Genomic DNA, 22804 nt, shown 5'->3' with positions numbered 1-22804 from the left:
ATGGTATCTAATTCTCTTATACTGTGTTCAAATTACTTCTCTTTCACTATCTGCATTTGCCAAGGGCATTTTTGTTTCCGGGAGCTGGAGTTATTTACTTGTTTCATTCATATGTGGCAGGTCTAATTGTGCCCTCCTGTCTGGAGAGTTCAGCTGACTTTTTTAAGGCCTGCCAAGGTGTGAAGGTACAACTTGGCCTGGAGTATGGGCAGTTTACTGGGTAATGCTGGGGGCAGAGATGCACACAGAACCCCCTACTATGCAGGCCCAAGGAAAATATGGTTAATTTCCTCATCAATTCCTGAAAGCTGGCAGCCTAGGAAACTAAAGGGAAATTGCTGGAAGAGTGTCATGGAGTATCCAATAGGATAGGTGTGTGATGCCATTCATATCTCTCTACAGATCCCCATCTGTAGGGGATGTGAAATAGTAAACATTTCTGTGAAATTGTGTAGAAATATGAGTTCAATCAGTCATTAGTGTGGTTCCTTAAGGATATTCCACATGGGGTGTCCATGCATATGGCCATGTCTACATGAACAAGTAGTGTGCCCATGTAGGCACAGATACATCATCCAGTACAGCTGGTAGTGGGGGCTCTTAGGTACACACTCTATGCACCTCAGAAGTTTATTCTGGGGTACCAGATTCTGTGTGTACCAGATTTCCTTTAGCAGTTGGTCTGGTCCAGTTCCAGTTAAAGGAGGCCTTGCTGTGCACTTGAGGACTGCAATGGGTGTGATTCCTATTCAAGCTGGAGAACAAAATGGACCCTGGCTTGTATATGGTCTCACTGAGCTGCCACTCACTATTAGTAATGTTTCAATAATAATCAAATTCAAATGCTTAATTCTTGACTCTCTTGGTTCTCTATGAATATTTTGCTAATAATTTCAAGTTTTGCACTATCTAGGAGAGGTTATGAAGCTAGGGACACTTGTGGCAGAGAAGTCAGTGCAGAGAGTTGGCACTCAAATGAATTTCTGCTCTGTACAAAGTCTGTGTGGGTGCCTCAACTCAAAATGGTGTCCTCATCCCAAACTGTGCTGTGCCATGTCATTGATTGGAAGTACCTTTCAAATAACTTCCCTGTACTTTACGAGTTGTCAGGTTTAGCTTTAGATGGTTCCTATATGGCTGTATGGCCAAGGAGAAGAGAGGGAGAGAAGGATAACAATTAATCTGCAGCCCCTGATAACAGGAAATTTGTAGATCTGATCTGTGCAACCCCATCCTTCAAAAGATTTCCTTTTATACACAGTTCATGATTTGGCAGGGGGGTGGGAGGGGGCAATACACTGCTCAAGGAGCCCATCCCAGAATAAGGAAAAGAGTGTAGCAGTTCAGTCCCCTTAGTGACTGCAATTAACTACTTTTAGCCTAGAAAATGAGATCTATGTGAACGGTTTGCAAGTTATGGGAGCAGAAGCTATTTTGGAGCTGGGTATATATAGATGCTGTGTTCAGTTGTCATGTAGGAAAGAGGAAGGGAGGGGACACAGAAGCTACAGGCTCACAGTTAGTTATCAAGTCACTTGCTAAGAAATTTGATTAGGTTATTGCTTGTACTCAGCACATCAGCTTTGCTCTTATCAAGGTAATTTTCAGAAAGGAAGGGCTTTAGATGGCCAAAACATGGGGAATGATACAGTCAGATTGTTTTGACATGTGGTGGAAGACTGTTTTGATTTTCAGATATGCAAGTATTAGGCACAGTACCTCCTTCAGCCAAATTTATACTCAGGTAATTATAAATACAAAATGCCCTCCACCACGTCCCGCTTCTGTCCTCCAACCATTTCAGGTGCCTGATGCAGCATGTTTTATTGCCCTAATCTGTGGTTTGGAGCTGCACTCTGATTTTTTACAGCAGCTGCTGTGTATCATCCTAGAGATGATTGTACTTTGGTGGTGGACAGAGTGATTTATATACTCATTTACCAAAGTTTATAAAGACATGTGAGAGCCATCTGAGAAAAGGTGCTATAAATGACAGGCACAGTTCCAGCTTTTTGGCACACCAGTCAAAAACGCAAAGCATGGTGACCTTGTAATAGTCAGTAATGGAGCAAGGTTGGTCCATCTGGGCATACAGCAGTCTTTTGGTGGCTCTGGGTGTTGTACTTGAAGACACCCCTGCCTTTGATGTGATCCTTATTTGTCTGTCTTGCATGGTGGGTGTGTTGGGAAAGCATAAAGACGATGGAGAAAGCTGAGGCACTGCTGTGCTAGAGATCCCTGGGCAGGCGTGGTGCAGGCTCCTGCAGCGTGGTGCAGAGATACAAAGCTAGGTGCTGGAAGTGTCCGGTCCAGTGCTGGGAGTCAGATACCCCGAGGAGAGACAGGACCATGCTATCCACCTCTGTTGTGTTCAGCCAAATTTGCTTCAGAGCTGTCTTGGGAGATCTTACTTCCTATCTCCACCACACAACCTGAATACACTGTGGAGATGGCACTCCTAGGCACATGTTCTCAGAAAACAGTGTCTGAGTGAGTCATAGGTTGTCATCTTTTTCTTTGTACCTCCAGGACCATCCTCATCTGCTTGCTAAAAAGGACTTTTTAGGTCTTTTCTTGATAGGTAGCTCAGTGTAGAGGCTTCATGGTGTCTCTTTCCCTCAAAGTGAGAAGAGGCACCTGGCCCATTTTAGAGTCTGGCAAGTAGGAGAAGCCTCTAATCTCAGTTATTGTAGAGGGCAGGACATTACCCCCTCACCTCTGTCTGGGTCATCAGGGTGTAGGGAAAGGGGGTACAGAGCTTTTAATCTCTGGGGAAGCAGAGACACAAAATACTGAGTGGTGACTACTTGCCACCATACACTGCAACTTCCCATACTACTTCTGAATCCCTGTGTGTGCTCCAACTGTAGTGGAAAAGACAAGCATAATTCATCTAACACACAAATAAAAATTCAAATTACAGAGACTTTGACCTGACCCTCTTCATAAATCCCTTGGGAGTATAGTGTGTGCTCTGTGAAGGGCAATCTGCTAAAAATAAGATGCACCTATTTGCTGCAAGCTTGTTGCTGGGTGTGCAGCTTGCTTTGATTCCATGAAAGCAAAATAAACAAGATGAAAAGAGAGTTAAATATGAACCAGTGGGGGCAGGACGCCTACTGCTGTGTCTGTATAAAATAATATTACTTTCTGCAGAGACCACAGATCTGGGACAGCAGAGAGGGGTCAGATCCTCAGATGGGTTAAACTGGTGCATGTTTGGTATTAGTACAGGTATGGTGATGTGCATCAGCTGAGAACCAAGCCTGGTATATGCCAGTAAAAGAGGGCATGGGAAAAAAAAAGAAAGGCTGCTATTTCAAGACCAGATTATTTTTACAGCGTTTGCGGCTAACCCTGAACTGTCAGAGGCTATACAGTTGTGAAAGAGATGTTTTTTATCCACATTCACCAAGTGAGAAAGAATGCACCCGTGGTGTTCACCCTCTCCATTTCAGTCAAAAATGATCCCTGTGCAGAGTTTTTAAAGAGCCCTTCAGAAGACATATTTAGGAACAGTTTCTGCTCATGTGACTGATTATTTTATCAATGTAAAAGCAAGTTGTTTTTGTTTGTGTGTGTGTGTGCTTAGCAAAATCATAGCAAGCCTGGAGCACACATTCCTTTTGAGCAGACGATCACTTGCTTCTGAGTGCCACTGTGTGCTCTGAGCTTCTCTGTGTGTTATGTCCTAAGCCCCAGAGCTTAGGGCATGAAAAATTCCATCTTCATGCTGGGGATTCCCTTAATGTGAGGCCTCTCATTTTTACCTCTATTCCCATTTTAGCATTTAAGTATCTCTCTCCCTTCCTTCTCCCTGCTCTCAAGCCTGAATCACTCACAATTATAAATTATTTTTTTTTGTTGTTTTACTGGACTGTATAATTTTAGACAGGAAGAGTAGTGTCACAAAACAGTGCAAAAACATAGGTGATCAAGCTAACTTCTCGTAAGAAGTTATTTGTTACCCTGAGATGAAATGTGGTGAGGAGTAGGTATGTACTCCTGATCTGTTGCAAAGTAAACACATCAGGTTAAACCAGTGAAACTAGGTAATTTTCTTGAGGCAGGGGGAAAGCATGCATGCTTGGGGCAGCTAAGGAGAGCAAAAGAGGTATGAGAATGATCTTCTCTGTCTCCATACAATAAAGAAATCCATCCTTGATGGTGCAGAGCATAGAAAAGCCTGGAGCAAGAGCTCCCTGAATTCTAATTTCACCTTCAGGAATAATTTACTGCATATTCTCAGTAATAGACAACCAAGCCCTGCATTAACAAACGGGCAGACTTGGTGCTACAAGTTTTGGGGATTTTTAGCTCATATCTATAAACACCTGTTGTTACTAAAAGTACCACAGGAAAAAGTTGCATTCACCATTAAAGAATCTGGTATGTGTTGCTGCACTGATATGTAAGGCTTCAGGTCTGGTGAAGGACAGAGTAGCAGCTCACTAGTCCTTGGGCTGATGCCTAGGAATCTTTCAGGAGCCCTGAGAAAGGTGAAGGAGAGTGCAGGAGTCAGAAGAAGTAAATAAAAATGAATGCATGAAAGAGCAGCTATTACCATAAGGTATTCATTGGAGACTGCAAGACTAACTGTGTTTTCCCTTCTATTTTAAAAAAGCTTTGTACTACTCTTACTTATCACTGCTTGATATGACATTTAGAAACATCAGTGTGAGAGGAATGAAGAGCAGGCTAAGACACAGCATGTCTCTACTCCATCAAATTTCCTATCCACACAAAGTACTAGAGTAACAATTCAGTGCTGGTGTGACTTACCAACATTTTCACCTCTGTCTAGTGACTGTAAAGTTTAAAGAAACTTCAAAGTCCTGCCACACTCTCTCTCTATTTAAATGGAGACTTGGAGATTTTTCTTTGATATAAAGACATCTTCCAGTTCCTATAAATACTTGGTTTTGTATAGCTTTAGGGCCCAGGAATATTTTCAATATGTATAATTGAAAATGTTGATCAGAATGTTTCATCTGTATTCTTTCATATCAAAAATATTGAATGATGTTACTCCAAAGTCATTGCAATCCATAATTTTGTTTATGAAAAAATACTGTGTAATTCCTTTTTAAACTGCTATGTGTGGTGAGTTGTGAATAGCCCAGGTTGAACTGATGCATAAATTCCTCATTTATAATTGATGATTTTGGTAATTCATCAGACATAATGGGTGTGGTAGCTGCTTATCTGGGGCAGTTGTCATCACTGACTTGAGTGGAACAGTACTAAACTTTACACTGGCTTATGATTCTGTTCTTGACACTGAAAAGCTCCTTCACTAACACCTCTGCAGTCTGATGGAGATGGCTTATTGAAAAGAGATTTTGCCATTTCAAAATTTTCCCTTCCCATAAAATTTCTAGAGCAGAGCAGAGAGAGGTAGGACCATTTTTACGGTGTCTCTGTGCCTGATTGAGTAGTTTGGATTTTTAAGCAGTCTATGCAGAGAGTCTCCTTGGTAGCACAGATGATTTTCTTTGAGCATTAGTGAAAATGAGAGGTGAAAGTCAGAGAGATGTCACTGTCAGGGAATTACTACAACAATTTGCATGAGTTTGGTGCCTTTCATGCGGTATCTCAAGGCACTGTGCTCTCAGAAGCTTGCAACTACAGAGACTAAGCTTTACTAAGGAAATATTGCTGACGGTGAAGCCTTACATTTATCAAGGGAGACTGAATTGTAAATAGTGTGCAGAAAAAAGTCTACAGAAGAGAGTTGCTGTTACACATGCATACACATGCACACACAAAACATACAGAACCAGGAAGCACAGTCAATAATGTGTTTTGTTGCTGTTTATTCTCTTGAATGAAATGACACTCTTTGATTTCTCTATTTGTTTAAGAAGGTGTTGCAGAGCCTCACATCAGTTATGAATGTCAGCTGTCAGCAATCAGTTTTGTTTTAAACAAACAGAGAGATGCTTTTAAACACGTAGAGACTGAGTACTGTTAGGTTATATTCCTACAGTTCTTCATGCAGTTGCTCAGTGTCTGAAATCAGTTATTTATCTCAGTCCTATGGTGCTTCTGTACGTACCGGTCAAAGGTAGCTAAAGTAGAAGACAATAAGTCTTTCCCTGAATTTCTCCTCTGCTGTAAATATCTAGAATATACTGATTTGAAATGCAGGCTTTGGGCTCAAGAGACCCAAAGTCACTTCTCTTGGGCAGAGGTTATTTTGATTTCTCTTCTGGAATTTCAGCCACTTAAGCACCTTTGAGACGCAGGGCTTTGGTCTCTTTACCATCTTGTGTCTCTGCTGTATAAAGAGAGGAATCCTGAGAAAAGTCATGAGTCCAAGCTTGCCAAGTGTTTTTCCACTTTGCCCCAAACCTGTTCCTAGGCTCAAATGCTGAGGGGAAGCACCGAGGTGGAAAAGCACAGGCTCAGTTTTCTCACTGCGCGAGCCTTTGCAGATATCTCTTTGCACAGGGGCTTACTATCCCAGGCACCCTCCCAGCACCAGGCAGAGACGTTGTCCTGTCTAGAAGATCCCTGTTGCTTGTTCCTGCTTTGCAGAAGCTGTGCTTTGTAGGCAGCCACAGTCACCCTTTGGCTGAAGCATGAGCAGGCAGGGAGAGCGTGACCAGCCAGGATCCACATGAGAGCAATTCTTGCTTGCCATTTGTAGTTCTTACACTGTATTTACAGATGCCTGCTCTGCAGAGGAGATAAAGACTTTCAGAGATAGTAAAGAGTTTCTGGAGAGACAGCTTATTCATGATATGCAAAGAGTTCAGTTAATCAATTGGTAAGTCAGGGTATCTTTTAGGAATGGCTTGGCTTTGCTATTTTGAAAAGTCTACAGTTAACTTATAGGAACAAATTCCACATTTTAAACCCCAATTGTACCTTGACATTATACTTCTTCCTTGACTTTTCCAAACCTTACTTCTTTCCTAGGAAAATCCTTTTCACAGCTGAGAATAGGTGGCCTGGAATGAGGTGGTGTTGAGATGATTAATGTGTCTTTATTTCAAGGAACTTGTTGCTGTTGACACTGCAGAGTTCATTTATTCCTTTTCAACCAAGTAAAAGAAATAAAAAGAAAAGAGAAAAACAAAACCCTTTTATTTTTCCATTTGTTCAGGCCTACCAGTCTCTTGCCCATGAAGACTAATTTGTCTTTTGCTTGCAATGTCACATGTTGCTCAGTGACTCTGCCTTATTGCTATTCTTGAGCAAAACTGAGTTTCAGGTAATGTATGCTAGACAGATATTCATTTTCACCCCTGAATTTTCTTGGTATTTTGCCATCCTCATAATAATTGACCCACTATCACTGCTGCAAGGTTCATGTTAAAGAATAAATTTTTCTAGTGACATGGAACATTTAATGGTGAAGTTGTTAATAATGCAGCACTTTAAGTGTAATTAGACAGATTTGTTTAAAGAGGAAGTAAAGGGAAGAATGCATCTTCCATGTATTTCAATTCCTTCTCCTCCTCCTCTCCCCCTTTACATTTCAAGCTTTTATGGAGAAAAGAGCATATTTGCTTTTAATTTAAGGAAAAATATAACTGCTGAGCAAGAAACTGGTTAAAATTTTCTTCAGGATTCATATCCTACTTGCTCCTGTGTATGGTGATTAACAAGCTTCCTCCAGGGAAAAAGCAAGCCAAATTAATACCAAAGCAATGTCCAATTTTTGTATTCATATCAGTGTTAACCTTTTAGCTGCAGATAGTTAACATCATTTGCAGGGTGGAACAAAGTCCCAGGTGGAATTGGTAGATCCAATTTTTGCACCAGGCAGTTGAGCCTTGTAGAAGGGAGCAAGGAGATAAGCCCAAGCCACAGAAAATATCAGTCACCACTGCTCCTCTCCATGACTTTGGGAGGGACATACTCTCACCAGGCAAGCCAGTGATACATATGGTACGAAAAGAGGTGAACATGCCATGACTTCTCAGGAATGGGGATGCCTTCACAGGTGTAAGTGCCTGTTCTTTGAGTGGCAGCCTGGCTAGCCCTCAGGAGTTTTTCAATGTGAAGTAGGAGTCAAGCCCAGAATTATTATTGGTATATAATGCCAATAATAACAGGTATTATACTATTTTTTTTTCTCATGGAAGTTAGGCACTAAAAGTTTCCATAAGTTATGTACTGCTGTGTGATAAATACTTAGCAGAGAAAGAAAACAGCCAGCAATAGGCACAACCTCAATGCAAAAAAACAGAGAAACTAAATCATCTAGCCCTTGAAAGAATTTACAAATGAGAGGGTGGCTTTGGATATCTGTGTCAGGACCCCACACTGTGTCTCAGCATTAGCAGCCAATTGCAGTCATCAAGCAGGAACTTGTCTCCTGGGAAATATCAACTTCTAAGCTAAACAGAGAAGCATTTTCAAGCTTTATGTTAGTTAACATTAATTTGGGATGAGATCTCTCTGTGTCCCCAGACTGACAGGGAGATTCTTCAGAGCATGAAGGTGTTGGCCCAGCCCTGGCATCCTCCTCTACTGCAGGAATCTCTACTGAACTGTCTGCTTCTGAGAGGCTTTCAAGACCAAGGAGTAAAATCTTGCTTAAACAGCATTTTTCCTTTTAAGGACAATAGTGACTCTTGAGGCTTTCTGAAAACAAGTGCCACTTTCGTGATAAGGACTTTCCATGAGACCTTCTACAAGGGTCTGTAGTGACAGGACAAGTGGCAATGGCTTTAAAGTAAAAGAGGGTAGGTTTAGGTGAGATTATTTACTGTGAGGGTGGTGAGGCACTGGCACAGGTTGCCCAGAGGAGCTGTGGATGCCTCATCCCTGAAAAGCATTCAAGACCAGGCTGAATGGAGTTCTGAGCAGCCTGGTCTAGTGGAAGATATCCTTGCTGATGGCAGAGGGGTTGGAATTGAATCAGCTTTAAGATCCTTTTAAAGCCAAACCATTCTATGATTCTATGGGCAAAGGAAGAAAGGAGAAGTATTGGGGAACAGTGGATAAAACAAATCCTGTTTGTGCACCTGTGCTTGCAGGAGAGAGAGAAGGAGGGAGAGGAGAATGACTGAAGAAAAGAAGGTCTTTCATCTGAAAGTTTCACACAGATTCCTGAATTGCACATATTAAATGTATAAGGTACAAAAGTTGAGCCGAGGAGAACACATGCCTAATTTATTAAGAAACAGCAAGTCCCCAGCAGCAACCAAAAATAAATTAAAATTGTATTCATCATATTCATAGCTTAAAAATGATCTTAGCTTATATGAATGTGAGGTCAAAATGGAATTTTTCCTCCAGGTATGTACATAAATTAGGAAGCATTAATAGGAAGTAACCAGTCCATTTATTTGTCAATAAGCATTCAAAGGGAAGGCTGAATGAGCTGGTGCCAGAAGGAGTGGAAATTAGTTTGCATTTCATGATTATGTAAAGCAGTTTTGGGTAGACTGAACTTCTTGTGACCTTCTCTACTTTTTTTTTTTTTTTTTCCCCCCTTCTTTACCACTCTGGCAGAACATATATATTTAAATAATTTACATTTCTAACAATATGATTTTGGTACTTTCAATCAGCATGAAATGGCTTTTGTATTGTTTGCCTTGATTCATCTTATGCTTTTTTTTTAACACGGAAAGAAAGGAAAGGTGGTATTTCTGGGTGTGCCCTTGCTCTGGAAATGTAGTGGTCTTCCAGTGATATGGGTGAACATTTCCTTACTTAACCAGATAGAAAGACTAGTGCAAAGGGAGTAGTCAGGAAAACACAAAAAACATAGAAAACACATCCTGTCTGAAGACTGTTCCATTTCAAATCAATTAATATATTTTACTGGCTCAGAGAACAATTTTTCACTAATCTTTATTGAATGGGTCAGGCTGGAAGGGACCACAGAGGGGGCTCTGGTCCAGCCTTCCTGTTCAAGCATCCTAGATGGGCCATCCTAGAGCATGTGGCACAGGATTGTGTCCAGATGGTTTTTGAATATCTCCAGTAAGAGAGACTCCACACCCTCTCTGTGCAGTCTGTTCTGGTACCTGGTCACCTGCAGTAAAGTTCATCCTCAAATTCAGGTGGAATTTCCTGTGCATCAATTTCTGCCCATTGTCTTTGTTTTCCTTTAGTTACTGATGTATTTGAAAAAGCCTTTCTTGTTGTCCTTGATGTTCTTGGCCAGATTTAATTCTTGCCCTCAGATGAGCTTTGGCCTTCCTTGTCTCATTTCTGCTTACTCTGATAACCTCTTTATATTCATTCTAAGCAGCCCGACCCTGCATCTCCTGCTTTCTGCTCGTGCTTGGGTAATGAAAGGAGATTTTATTCATCCATGCAGGTCTCTTGCTCAATTTCTTCTTCATTCAGATGCATCTCTCTTGAGCCTGGAGGAAGGGATCCTTGTAACCCCTCTTCCCTGTGGGGCCTGCTCCTAAGGGATTTTTCCAAGAAGATCCCTGAAGAGACTGAAGTTAGCACTCCTGAAGTCCATGGCTGTAATCTTACTTATTGCTAACTAACTTGATGTCTGGGTTTTGTAAAACAGGTTATGGGACTTTCCCAAAATCAAATCCTCTAAAGCAACAAAGTCCACCTGTACCTCAGTATAACTGGTCATGTTTTGAATGTTTTGGTCAGTGCCCCACAAGGGTTTCTATGCAAACAGTCTGGCCAGAAGTGGAATTTCACCTCTGCAGTGGCCACTGGGATAGGCATTTGGGGTCTTGATCAGGGGAGACTTCAAACTTTTACACTAGAAATGCCCAGAAGTTGCCTGTATGGACTGGAATGTTGGGCTTTTAACCAAGGCTGAGTAGATAAATAGATGCTTGCATGTAGTGAGACTGAGAACTCAATTACTTTCTCAGTCCAAGGAATTATCATCCCTGGCTGTCACTGAGGCATAGCACATTAAGGCATATTGTGTAAGCAATTCACTCTTTGGCCCTGTTGACTCAATGTTTTCCACCTGTATGGAAGCTGTGTTTTCAGAATTCAACAAAATACTCGTATTATTTTATCTGTAAAATATTCTGCTTTTACGCAAATCTTAAAAAATGGATTTCAGGGAAGACTCTGTTAATAAGCAGGAGGGAAAAAAGGGTTTGGGGGAGTTTTGTTTGTTTTTTAATGCTTTACATACCATCAGGTTTAAAGATGGAATACAATAAGATTATACAATAAGATTATTTTGATCTTCTGGTTCAATAGAGGTTTTGCATAAACTTTAATATCTTTTTCAATACTTCTAGCTACACTTTAAATTTAAAGAAAATGGAGAAGTGAAAAAGGTGTGAACATGGGGCTATTATTCACAACCCCTTGCTGCTGTTGTTGATCTAAATGAAGGAAAAAGGAAGAAACATGATGTCAAAAAGTCATTGCATAGTGAACTGGAACAAAACACTTTTAAAAGCTCTTGCTTTTTGAAACTTGTTTCAAGTTCATATGCACTTGGGATACAATAGGAAGACAATTTTGTGCAGTCATGAATTTAGATCTGATAGCCTGATAAGTAGAAAACTTTACAGATAATTTCAAAGTGTTAATCTATCCTTGCTATGCCTTTAATCTTTTGGCATTCTAGAAAGCATAAAAAACAAAAGCTGACTGTTTTAATATCATAGAGTAGTCATGGGGAAAAATTTCCTCCATCAGAGCAGCTTTTAAATAAATTATTATTTTTTTTCCTTTTAGTGGGGAAAAATAATGTAAGATGGATTTAAACAGAAGTGAATTTACTAAATGTCCTGCATCTTTCTATCTTGTTAATTAGTAACAGTCAAACGCTCTTGTTCTGCAGACAGTGACTACAAAGAAAAGGATAAAGAACTTGGGTAAGATTCTAGAGCTGAAATAATTAGGCAATTTATCATTCAGGGTAATTGGACTTGTACAAAGCAGCATTATTTACCATAGGTTTCCATTTATTCTAACTGGTAGTGAAAAATACAGCTACATTGATTGGGAAATGTTCTTAGTGCTTTCTTTTTCCAATATGCATTGTGCCAGGGACGTTCAGTTCAAAGTGTGGTGTTCCTCCCAGTGATTTCTTTTCCCTCAGTGATCTTCAGAAGCAGCCTTCAGCTTCTAAAACCTCAAACCAAAATTAGATTAAAGTGCCCAATATGGGGTCAGAAATGGGAGGGAAAGAGAGAGGGGTTTCCACTGGGGAATTTTCACTTAACAAATGAAAGCCTTTGCTTTGTTTCAAAGAAAAAATTGCAAAGTGGAGGCACATCTTAATCACATCGGTAGCCAGCTGAGATGTTTATGCTAATTTCCAACGGTATGTAAGTATAGGAATCAGGGGGTCCAAAACTCCTGCCTCTCTAATGTGAAAAACACAAGCATTTAAGTACCACTGGCAGATATCTCTGATGTTGTTTCAGCATCAGGGAAGATGGGGGAGTAGTCACAAGGGGTTACTTGAATTTCACTGCACAATTTCCAGGCTGTATGAATGCCCCTTCACCCAAAGGTGAGTTTTTCCACTGTTTTTCCACCAGAGCACAGTTACTCTTTTGCAGTTTGTTGAATTACAGCACTCTCCAAGCTTCACACTGTTCCCTTCCACTCTAGAAAAGTACATCTTCACAACCAGCTTTTCTTGTGATGGATGTTCCAGAAATGTTCAAACTCCTTGGATTTCACCACCAAAGTCTCTGGATGTGTTGATCCCAAGTCTGGCTTTCTGCCAGACCCCTGGGGTGGTCCAGGGTATCACATCCTGTTCCAGCACATTTTGCTTTGAGCTGTAGGTACTTCATGGTGCTGGCATCCCAGCATTCAGATACCTGTCACCAGGCTTTAGGGCACGGAAGTCAAGTTCTGGGAGAAGTTATTATTCAGAAGTGATCTTGCTCAATGTGCTTAGTAGAAACCAGCTAGCAGAGATCCCTGCTGGGGCGAGCATTCACTGGGGAAATAAGATGATGTTTAAAAGCATTTTACTCCCTGGCTGTGACAAATATGCACTGCCAGGCTGTCTTAGGTGGGTGCTGAAAACATGCCTTAAGTGGTACAGCTTGACACCAGTTGCACGGGTGTCTTCAGATAGTGTCACAGGTTGTGTCGTGGGGCTTTCTCCCAACAATTCTTTATTTTAAAACTCTTGTATGTGTTTGATACCTTCTGCAATAAGAAAGTCATGACTACAAGCAATTTCCTATGGAAATTTGAGGAGCAAGAAGTAGTAGTTACCTAAAATACTGCTTGTTGCCTGAGCAAGCTCAATGCGAGACAAAATGCACAATCTGGGTGCAAACTGGGCGTGTTTAATCCCTTGCCAAAGGCGTGTTTGAACTCCCACACTGAAAGGTGCACCCCTGTGGATGTGGCCACGTTGTCAGCTGAGAAAGATGCCAACGTTTGTCGGATTTTGTTCCATGTCATAATTTGCTGGCTGTTTACATTGCTCACCTGTGGTGAGCTGAGCTGCTGGATGAAATTTCAAGGCCTTTGGGTTGTTTGGCGTAGAGCCAAATATCTTTGAAGTGACCCTACTTATTTACAAGGACTGTACACAGTCTCCTTTTGCCCATCCCAGCAGGAACTGAGCAGCAGTACAGCGAGCTCCTGCGCTCACTGCTCCGTGGAGCCGCGGGGACTGTGGCAGTCCCTCGCCAAACCGTGTCTGCTGTACTGAGACGGCGCCTGGTGCTTCTTTTCTCCTTTGTTTTCCTTTTCTGATTGCTTTACTTCTTCCCTGAGCACACAGCTCTGTGCAGAGCGCTGCCTTGACAAACCACTCTGCCCACAGGTGATGTGCACAAAACCTTGCCGATCATTTTGTACGGCAGCAGTTGCCTGCAGCTTTGCACAGGGGCTGTAATCATCCTGAGTTGTCCCTCTGGATAAATATAACGAGCAGATAAACTCCATTACAGAACCAAGTGGTTGCTTTACCTACAGGTTTCAACAATGTTTAACCCGAACAGTAACTGTCACACGACTGATTTTCCTTTCTTTAGGTTTGGAAACCCGGTGCCACTTGAGCACAACAGACCTGTTACAGCAGGACCAAAGATACCGTATCTTTTCTAAATAGTCTGGGATACTTTAGCACTTTTCATTTAGTACAAACAGTACATAAATACTAACCTCTAAAAGTACCTACAAGTCCTGTAATATTAATGGTCCTTTGTCTTCAGGAGGCACAGACAATTTAAAAGTTTTGACATGGGAAATAGAGAACTCACAGAACAGCATTTGCATGTTCTGGTTAACTTATGTCCCACAAGAAATCCTTTGCAAGATCATCTGGTGTTTCCCCCATGGATTTAAGTATATAAATATACTTACATAAAAATACAGTGATTTTCATCAGAGATCCAAAACACAAAAGTCAACAGATCTATTGGTGTGCACAAATTGAAGGATGTACAGGCATCACCCTCTGCAAGGACAGAAATGTGAACTGTTTCTGAGAGTGTTTTGAGTAGTCCCTATGAAGCATACTCTTCTTCACTATGCAGTGGGGGAAAAAGAGGTATTGTCTATGAGGTATGTTATTGTTCAGTCTAATCTTGTGTACAACCAAGGACACAGGACTTCTTTGTAATAATAAATTAGAGTATGTGTTTAAAAAAACAAAGGAACAAAAAAACCCCAAAACCCTCTCAGTTGTTTTAATTAGGTGGCATAAAATGTCTTTCCTGACTTGAAAATGAAGGATCCCAAGAAGAACAAGCAAAACAAAATGCTTTAGTAATCTTTTTAATTGTTCTTGTTCCATTGTTGCAAGTTCTGGTGTTCTAGAAATATTGGGCAAAACCTTGTTTAACATATTGTTTTCATTAGACAGTGGAGGTTTCTACCTTTTGCTCTAATTAAAAATATAAATCCTGCAAACTGTAGCCACGGTAACTGTAAAGCCAGATTCTCAGTTTACATTTATGCCCTCTTTCCTGTTCCTGTAATGGGAGTAGACCATCAAGCCTCATCCTTCACCTGCAGCAGGATTATCATCATCTCATTTCTGCAGTTATGTTAACAAAAGAGGGCTTGCAACTGTGGTAAGGCCTGTTTCTGCTGCCCTGGTAGGACCTCAGTGAAAGCAAGAATCAGGCTCCAGAGACACACCTCTTTGTTTTCACAGTCCAGTTATTTGAAGAAAAGGAGCAATACTTATCATGTTGGCTAGGAGCACAAAGCAAAACCAGTAATTCAAAAAATGGTAAGAGAAGGACAAAGCAAAACATTACACACTCCATTAAGTTTTCCTGCCGTACTAATGGGAAGAGCATGGATGTTTTCATCATGCTGTGTACTGAATTTGACATAAGAAGAGTAATCCATGCAAAATGAGGCTTTTCTGATAGAGATTAAAGATGGAGACAATTTTTTTATTCTTTTTTTGTCCACACCACCTAGCTTCATAACCACTGTTGGACAGAAGAAGGAGCTTTGATAGAGGAATGCAGATAATGTGATTAAATTTTGGATCTTACCAGAGGTAAGGTTTACCTTGTGATATAGAGGTGCCTCTCATTTAGGAAATCTGCAAAGACTTGACCCAAAAGCTTGGGAGGAGGTTGTTTTGATTCAGAACCTAACTGAGAGCAGGGTTGTGATTTTACAATCAATCAAGAGGCTGCTGTTGCTGGGCTCAGGGTTGCAGTTGTGCCATCAACCCCGGAGGGCCAGCTGCTCTGCTGCAAATTCGGGCTGGTACTGAGGGGGAGTGAGAGGCACAGTAAACACACAGAGTAGCAGTAAATGACAAGAGGATATGATATGTAACATTAGCCAGGCTCACTGTTTGCTTAGGTTGTGGAATGGTCTTTTAAATCAATCTTTTACTATCAGTGGAGCCTTAGCAGTGCACTTAAATGAGAGAACAATGCAAGGGCACAGAGACTTGCTGCTAAGCAAACGTCCTGCTTTTTTTCCCAGCTCTGATTTTACAAGAAAAACCATAGATAGATCCAGGCCACAGCATTCAGATGTGAACTTTTTTAATGTTCCAAGTGACCTTTGGAATTGGGCTCTGTTTTGATCCCCATTGCTATTGTATGGGTTCATCTCACCACCAGTCCTGACATCCTGCATATAAATAGCTGGGAATATGTCATGCCCTCTTACCCAAATCTTCTGGCAAAAGTTTCTTGTGAATTTACCACAGTTTTGTTTCATTTCTTCTCAAAAGTTAATTATCCTTCTCCTAAATAAAGATTAGGATATCACCTGTAAACCACAGTGATATCACCTACTAGTGTTTTCTTGTATTAAAACTGTGTGTTCCTAAAATTATTTCTTTTTAAAAAAATTATTTATATATATTTTTTGGAAGTTTGATTTCTTTTGTGCCTGCTTTCAGAAGTTCTCTTGTGGGTTTTTAACATCCTTTAGAAAAATGTGGGTATTAGAGTTGCATAGAGCATTCTAAAAGCAATTTTCCACCAGTGTGAAGTCTTACTGAGCTTATCTTATAGACCTGGTTTTGCTCAGTGTGCCTTTCAGGTTTCAAGTGTTGTAGTTACTACAGTTAAGTGTTTGTAAGTGTTCTTAGATCCTTTTGTCAATGTATTTATTCCCTGTTTCTATAGTTCTATAAAGGCACAAGGAGAAATTAGATGGGAAGTGTTGCCTCAAGTTGGGGGTTAAGGTTTTGTTTTGTAGGAAAACATTGTTACCAGATCTTTTATCAAGTCAAAGCTAATTGCTATAATGGTTGCTTGAAACTCAGTAGAAATCCGAATACTGTCCTTTGCATTTTTAGCATTTCAGGTTAAGGAAGTAATAATTTTAATCCCACTTAGACTTTGCAGAGCAATGTGGTAGCCATGAGACTCTTGTTGTGTACATGCAGATATGCAGATTCTAAGCAGTGACTGCATTGGCAAACGCTATCGAGCCCTCATGTGCATCTTGATGCATCTAAATATATGTACACTTGTATATCCTTCAACACTGGACTATGCTATGAGGTGATAATTATAGACAAGGTCATTTTTGGTAGTACTTTTTTTAAAAAAAAAAGCTTTTGGGAGAACAGGTTTAATTTCAATTAGTTGTCCAAAGGGTACAATTCTTTAGTGATTCAGTACATCTTGTCTTCTGGTCCATTTCTACATTTCTGGCAGCAATGCAGTAATCAAACCATGGTATGGGATTTTAACTCTTCATTTCTGCACTGCAAGAGGCAAACAGAGAATCAAATAAGCCCACATCACCAGCTGGAGCGAGCAGGTTTCTCCACTGTGCAGAGAGATACTAGACTGAATGCTGGTCCAGCCAGTGAACACTAGAGATCTTAACTGGAGCTGTTTGAGTCTACTGCAGGGGGAAAAGCTGTAGAAAATGGATTTACATCCATTACAGAGTGAGACAGGAAACAGATCTCTAACCTAAAAGTCAAGCAGGGCTTATAGACAGCCTGGAATCAGAGCAAGGAGAAGCAGAACCACCAAAGCTTTGAGGTTTGAGCTGTTAATAAGCAGTTAAACCCACAGCAGTGGTAGGGCTGGACAATCACTAGTTAAAGGTAGTTAATTATTTAAGAAAAAAATTATGAAGTATAAAATATTCAAAGTGCCTGTGCCTGATGCATGCCACTGCCACAATGGCATGTGCACCTGGGTTTTAAATTCTTGCTTGTTTATTAAATTTTTCTTTTGAAGTAAAGATATTTTAATTCTAATGATAATATTATTTGTCAAACATTAATAATAAACAAAATATGGGTTAGAAACTGCTATTTACTAACTCCAGAGGGGACTATGTCTATGTCTGCTTTCTTTAAAGTGAAAATAATTTACAAGGTTTCTTGGCTCTTTCAGAAATGAATAACTTACTAAGTGTTGTGATAATTGTGCAGAGAGCCCGTTACGGTAACACAGTGTAGCTACAAAGTGACTGGGAAATTGGTGCCTTGAGTCTGAAATTAGATGTTGCAGTTACCAGGCGTCATTCCAGATTAGCTGTACCTGTCTCATGGGCAGCTCCTCGGGAGCGGCGCGGGTGACTCACAGCGACCCACCGTTCCCCTCGCTGAGGAGCTGGCCTGGCAGAGATGGCTTAGCTTAAAAACAAAATAAAAATCAGGCTGTGCTGAGCTGTGGAGCCCTGAGACAGGGTCTGCTGGAGAACTGGCTCGTTGGAAACCTCAGCAGAAAATAAAACCTGCCTCCTGCAAAAGCCTGGAGATGGTGTGAGGCAGCTCACATACCCAGTGACAATTCTCGACTACCTGGCACTTGCCTGAACTCGCTGTCGACATCTGTACACCTTCTCGTAGCAGGCAGAAGGCAACATTTCTCTGACTGTACCTAAAAATGGCATTTCTCACAAAAAAGAAAAAAAAGACTGCTAGTTGCGGTATCTTTGCCAAAACCCATTTACATGTTGGCTGCTTAAAGACCCATCTGCAGTGTTGATTGCCTGACACCAGTTCACTTCCTGTCCTAAACTGCTGAAAAATCCCGGGACGTAAAATACTGGCACCCTGTTCTTCTCTTGAGTCTCTGACCCCCAAGTCTGCTCTGTGCACTGTTGTCTCACCTTCCTGTGGCCTGCACTTCTGGGTGCCTGTGATAGAGCTGGGTTGGCTGAGACCTCAGGACCTGGCCCTGCAGACACCAAAGCTGGTGCTTCCCAGCTTCTCCCCTCACTGTGCCGTTTATATTCGTATTTCTGTCATCATGATCTGAAGTCCTCACCCTAACTGGGAACCTTTGCTGGGTGTGCGTGAGTAGTTCGAGTCACCTTGGGGAGCAGGACTATGTGGATGTGGAGGTACATGTTTGGAAAGTGTACTGAGATCCTTCATGGTGTATGTTTTATAAATGACTGATATTATAAATCCTGACTGCATGATGGCAGGCACTAGAGTGGAACATTTTGTCATCAGTGCTTATTATCTCAAGATTCTTAATTAGTTTCATTGATAATTTTGTTGCACTTGAATGTTTCAAATGATTACATATTTCAGTGCTTCTTTAGTGGCAAGTCTCTCTGCAGTGTAGAGCAGGACATGGTGCTGACTCCAGACAGTCAGTGGTGCTCACTGTTCCTTTTGCAGCCCCTCGTGGGAGTGGGAGCTCCTCCCTGAGTGCTGAGGTTGGGTCTCATCATGGTCAGTTAAAGAACGCTGAGGTTTAGGGGTACCAGAAGGGGGAACAGTGGGAATGCCTAGTTTTTCCTCTCATCTTTGAATGCAGTATTTTTCCTCCACTACCTAGTCCATCGTTCAGGCATCCCAGCTGAACGTACAAGAGTTGTTTGCCCTTTTCCTGCAGAGAAAGATATTTCAGCTAGATGGGTTTCCCAGATTTAAAGAATTACACCTGGAGGAGGCTGCCTGTAGTTTTCTTTCCATCTCCTTCACACTTCTGCTGATGGCAGCAGGTTCCTGTGCCGTGGCTGTGGATCAGTGAGTTCCCCTTTTGTTTTTGCTGTGCACATTCCCGACTCATGCCCACCCTCCTGGCCAATGTGAGATGTGCCTCAGCATCTGCTGGGGGCCAGGCAGATGTTTGTGAGGTGGCTGTGCAAACACAAACACCACAGCCAGAAGAGTACAGGCCATGTGCTAATCCCTTGAAACACTAACCATAGCTTATTTCTAAGATAAAACCTGTCCTGAATCAGAAGGGTTTTCAGCGCAGCATGTGGCATTTCTGGTACATATAAGAGCAAAAGAAGATTAAAACAAAGCACCAAAACCCTTTAAAATGCCATGTCTCATAACTATTTACTTAAGCTATAGGCCTGAATGCCGAATGTGTGTTGTAAATTGATGGTATAACTATTCCATTTGCTTCACAAGACAATTTGGCTCTTTGCCCTGAGACTTGTAAGAAGGTAATGTTTTAAACCTGTGGTTGGGAGGTACAGTACATTCATATCATTGCTTTAATCAGATTATTGTTTTAATTTTTTTTTTTTTCCCTTTTCAGACCAAGCTGTCAGGATTTTTCAGATTCCTGTTTCTTGAATGTTTCCCATAGGTGGAATGTAATTAAACTCCAATGGCATCTCCTCCTGCTGGGATTTAGGCTAGGGACAGATCTTTAGGAAGCATAAAACAAATAATGTGAAACCTTGTTAGAAGGTTTGCCAGAGAATTGGCTCTACTTCATTTACAAGCTGATAGTTTTGAAGATCTGCCCTTTTCTCTTTTATGAATTGCTTTCTGGAAATTGTTAATTAATCATTTAAACATTGTGGGGGAGTAGCTTTTGTAGCTCTCACTCTGCTCATGGGCTGAGAGCTCACATGTCAAGAAGCACTTTCTGTATCAAACCCTGGTTCTTACTTGAAATAATTTGACAAGGAAGGCTGCATCCTGATGGTGTTGAGGATGGAAGGCTTTGAGAGCAATGCAGTGGATGGATACTTGAGCCCTCACCATGCTGATGTGACAGTGACCTGTCCTCTGGGAAGCTCCCCAGGCTGAGGATGTGGAGCAGCTCCTTTCACAGTGGGGTCAGAGCTTGTTCCCCAACATTCACGCCTGTGAGCATGACCTTATGTCGCTCCTGTCTATTCCCATGGCTATTCCCATGTTGTATCTCAGCTCCCTCCAGCTGCAGAAATCAAATTAAATGAGACTTACCTCTCAGTTGTAGGGGTATAAATATGGAATAACCTTGTCAGCTCAGGGGTTTACTGTGCTGTAACCAGAAGAAGAGTCTGTCTCCAGGTAATGCTTGACTAATGGCTATTGAAGGCAAAAGTGAAGTGATAAGAGTTTGGGATCAGTCCCTAGTGAGCTAATATCTATATTGCAAAACAAACTGTGGCATAACTTGGACTCCCTTTGGTGATCCTCCTGCCTCAGGATTTAAAATGTTTTCTTTAGAATCAGGAAAAGACCTAATGCTCCAGGATGCGTTTATCACCTGCGTGATATAATACTGCTTCCACTTTCTATAAACTCTTGCTGCAATGAAATGAGTGTCTTTACTTCTTGGTTGGCCACGTCTGGTGCTTGGATGTTGATGTGGATGGTGTGGCAGATCTCTCATCCTGGTAGAAGAGAAGAACGTTGTGCTGCTCTCCTCACAGGGCAGACTGCACTTGCTGAGACCTGAGGCAGAAAGTAAGTTGTTTTTCAGTAATCCTTTGGTAGGTGCTGGTGGTGAGAGAAGCAGTACTAAGAAATTTTTTAATACCAGCTAGAGAAAAAGTATACAGCATGCGATGTAATGGTTAGGAACAGTAGTCAGACAAAAGCATTTTTTAGTGGTTTATGTATTACCTCTTCTAATCTGCTTTTTTTGCACCATCTTTTTTTTATCTATACCAATTGCTTTTTCTGGGTGTGGATATGCATGTGATTACCACACTGCTGTACTGTAAACAGAGTAGAAGTCACCACAAAATCCTTGCTGCCCCTTCTTCCCTCTGTTATCTGCCCTCACTTCCATGCTCTGTACCTCCTTCATGCCCTCTTTTGTATTTTTGATCTCACCATGACTCTTCATCCATGAAGGTGCTGCGCTCTGATCTGCTCCCAGTTTGGTGAGGAAGCTTTCTGTGTGTCAGTCATATGTGGCATCAGAATGATCACAAAGGAGAATAAGAAAAAAAATAGGATGTTCCCATAATTGCTGTGATCTGAAATCACACTCGCTCCAGAAACCACCCATAATTTACAAAAAATAAATACCCAACTTCAATATGGATGAAACAGTCCAGTCTGTGCATCTGCTTGCTGCTATTAGGAGTATTAGTTTTCAAGAGCAATCCATTATACTGTGAAGTACCTTACTTTGTTAGACAAACAAGAAAACCCACACTTTTAATCTCCTGAAGCTTTTAATGGCATCACAGGATGCAGGTACTTGAGATACTGATACCTACAGCAGAGGGATGAAATGGCCTTAGCTTCTTCTTACTGCTGGCCTGAAACCAGCAAAAACAGAGCTGAGCCATTTTAAGAGGATTTTGCCAGCAAGGACATTTTTTGTAAGCACATCAGGTGCATGCACTTGGGCAATAAAAGCTATAGAAGAGAGAGAGGTCTGTGCTTTGAGTGCTCCGGATTCTCTATAACTGTGTGTTAAATTCAAAATAGCAGTCTAAAGAGTACCTTCATCAGCAGAGACTGCTAAAGGGGAGAATAAAGTGTTGTGGGAATTGACTGAGGCTCTGTCACCTCATAGCTACAGTGTGTGGGGGCCGGGGAGGCTTCAGCATTGGCTGCTAAAGTACGGCAGGAGAAAGAGCAGCAGCAAGCCGGGGAGCCAGCTGCCCACATCTCTGTGTAGCCAGAGATAAATTGCTGCAGCAAAATTGTGAGCAGTGTCTTGTGAAGAAAACAGAGGAGCTGCTCAGAGGCTGAGGAAGATGAGCTGTTTTATAGGGCTGTCTGGAGCAGAGTGAGTTCAGGGTGTTCTGACATGTTCCAGCTGCAGCAAATATACAAAATGGGGGCAAGCAGACTCACCCACAGCCAGGCAATTAGTATTATAATTTTATTATAAGTGGCTATACTTCATGAATTGTCTCTTTCTCTTTGTGTACAGACTGTTTTTGTGGCATGTGCACGGAGTGGGGATGTTTCTGTGCACACGAAGTGCTGAAGCCAGGGTTTGCTGCCATGCTTCTGCATCTTCTCTAATGATTGCTGTAAATTTGCCTCTTCCCTTTTTCAACTATGCAGCCAGCACTGAAATAAAATGTTCTTTGTGAAGAGAATATTGAAGAGCAGAAGGGAAAAAAGAGGGCATGGGTGTGCTTAATAAAAAGAGATTCTCTGCACTATCGCAGGTGCAGTTGATGCTGTTTAGAGCAGTCACTCATCTCACTCCAAATAAATAGTAATGACTGTTTCCTGTGACTGTGCTGTGAATCATACTCAGTCCATGCAGGGGAGTAGAAAATAAAGCTGCATGCAATCCACATG

At 41.4% G+C, this 22804-nt stretch overlaps 1 protein-coding gene across 12 annotated transcripts in view; it reads left to right on the top strand.

Moving 5' to 3' along the window:
• TBXAS1 (thromboxane A synthase 1) overlaps positions 1 to 22804 on the top strand; it is a 258727-nt gene that overhangs the window by 193338 nt on the left and 42585 nt on the right. The window lies entirely within an intron of this gene.

Source organism: Parus major, chromosome 1A, assembly GCF_001522545.3.
Source record: "Parus major isolate Abel chromosome 1A, Parus_major1.1, whole genome shotgun sequence".
NCBI classification, from domain to species: Eukaryota; Metazoa; Chordata; class Aves; order Passeriformes; family Paridae; genus Parus; species Parus major.
This window is presented reverse-complemented; position numbering and strand designations above follow the sequence as displayed.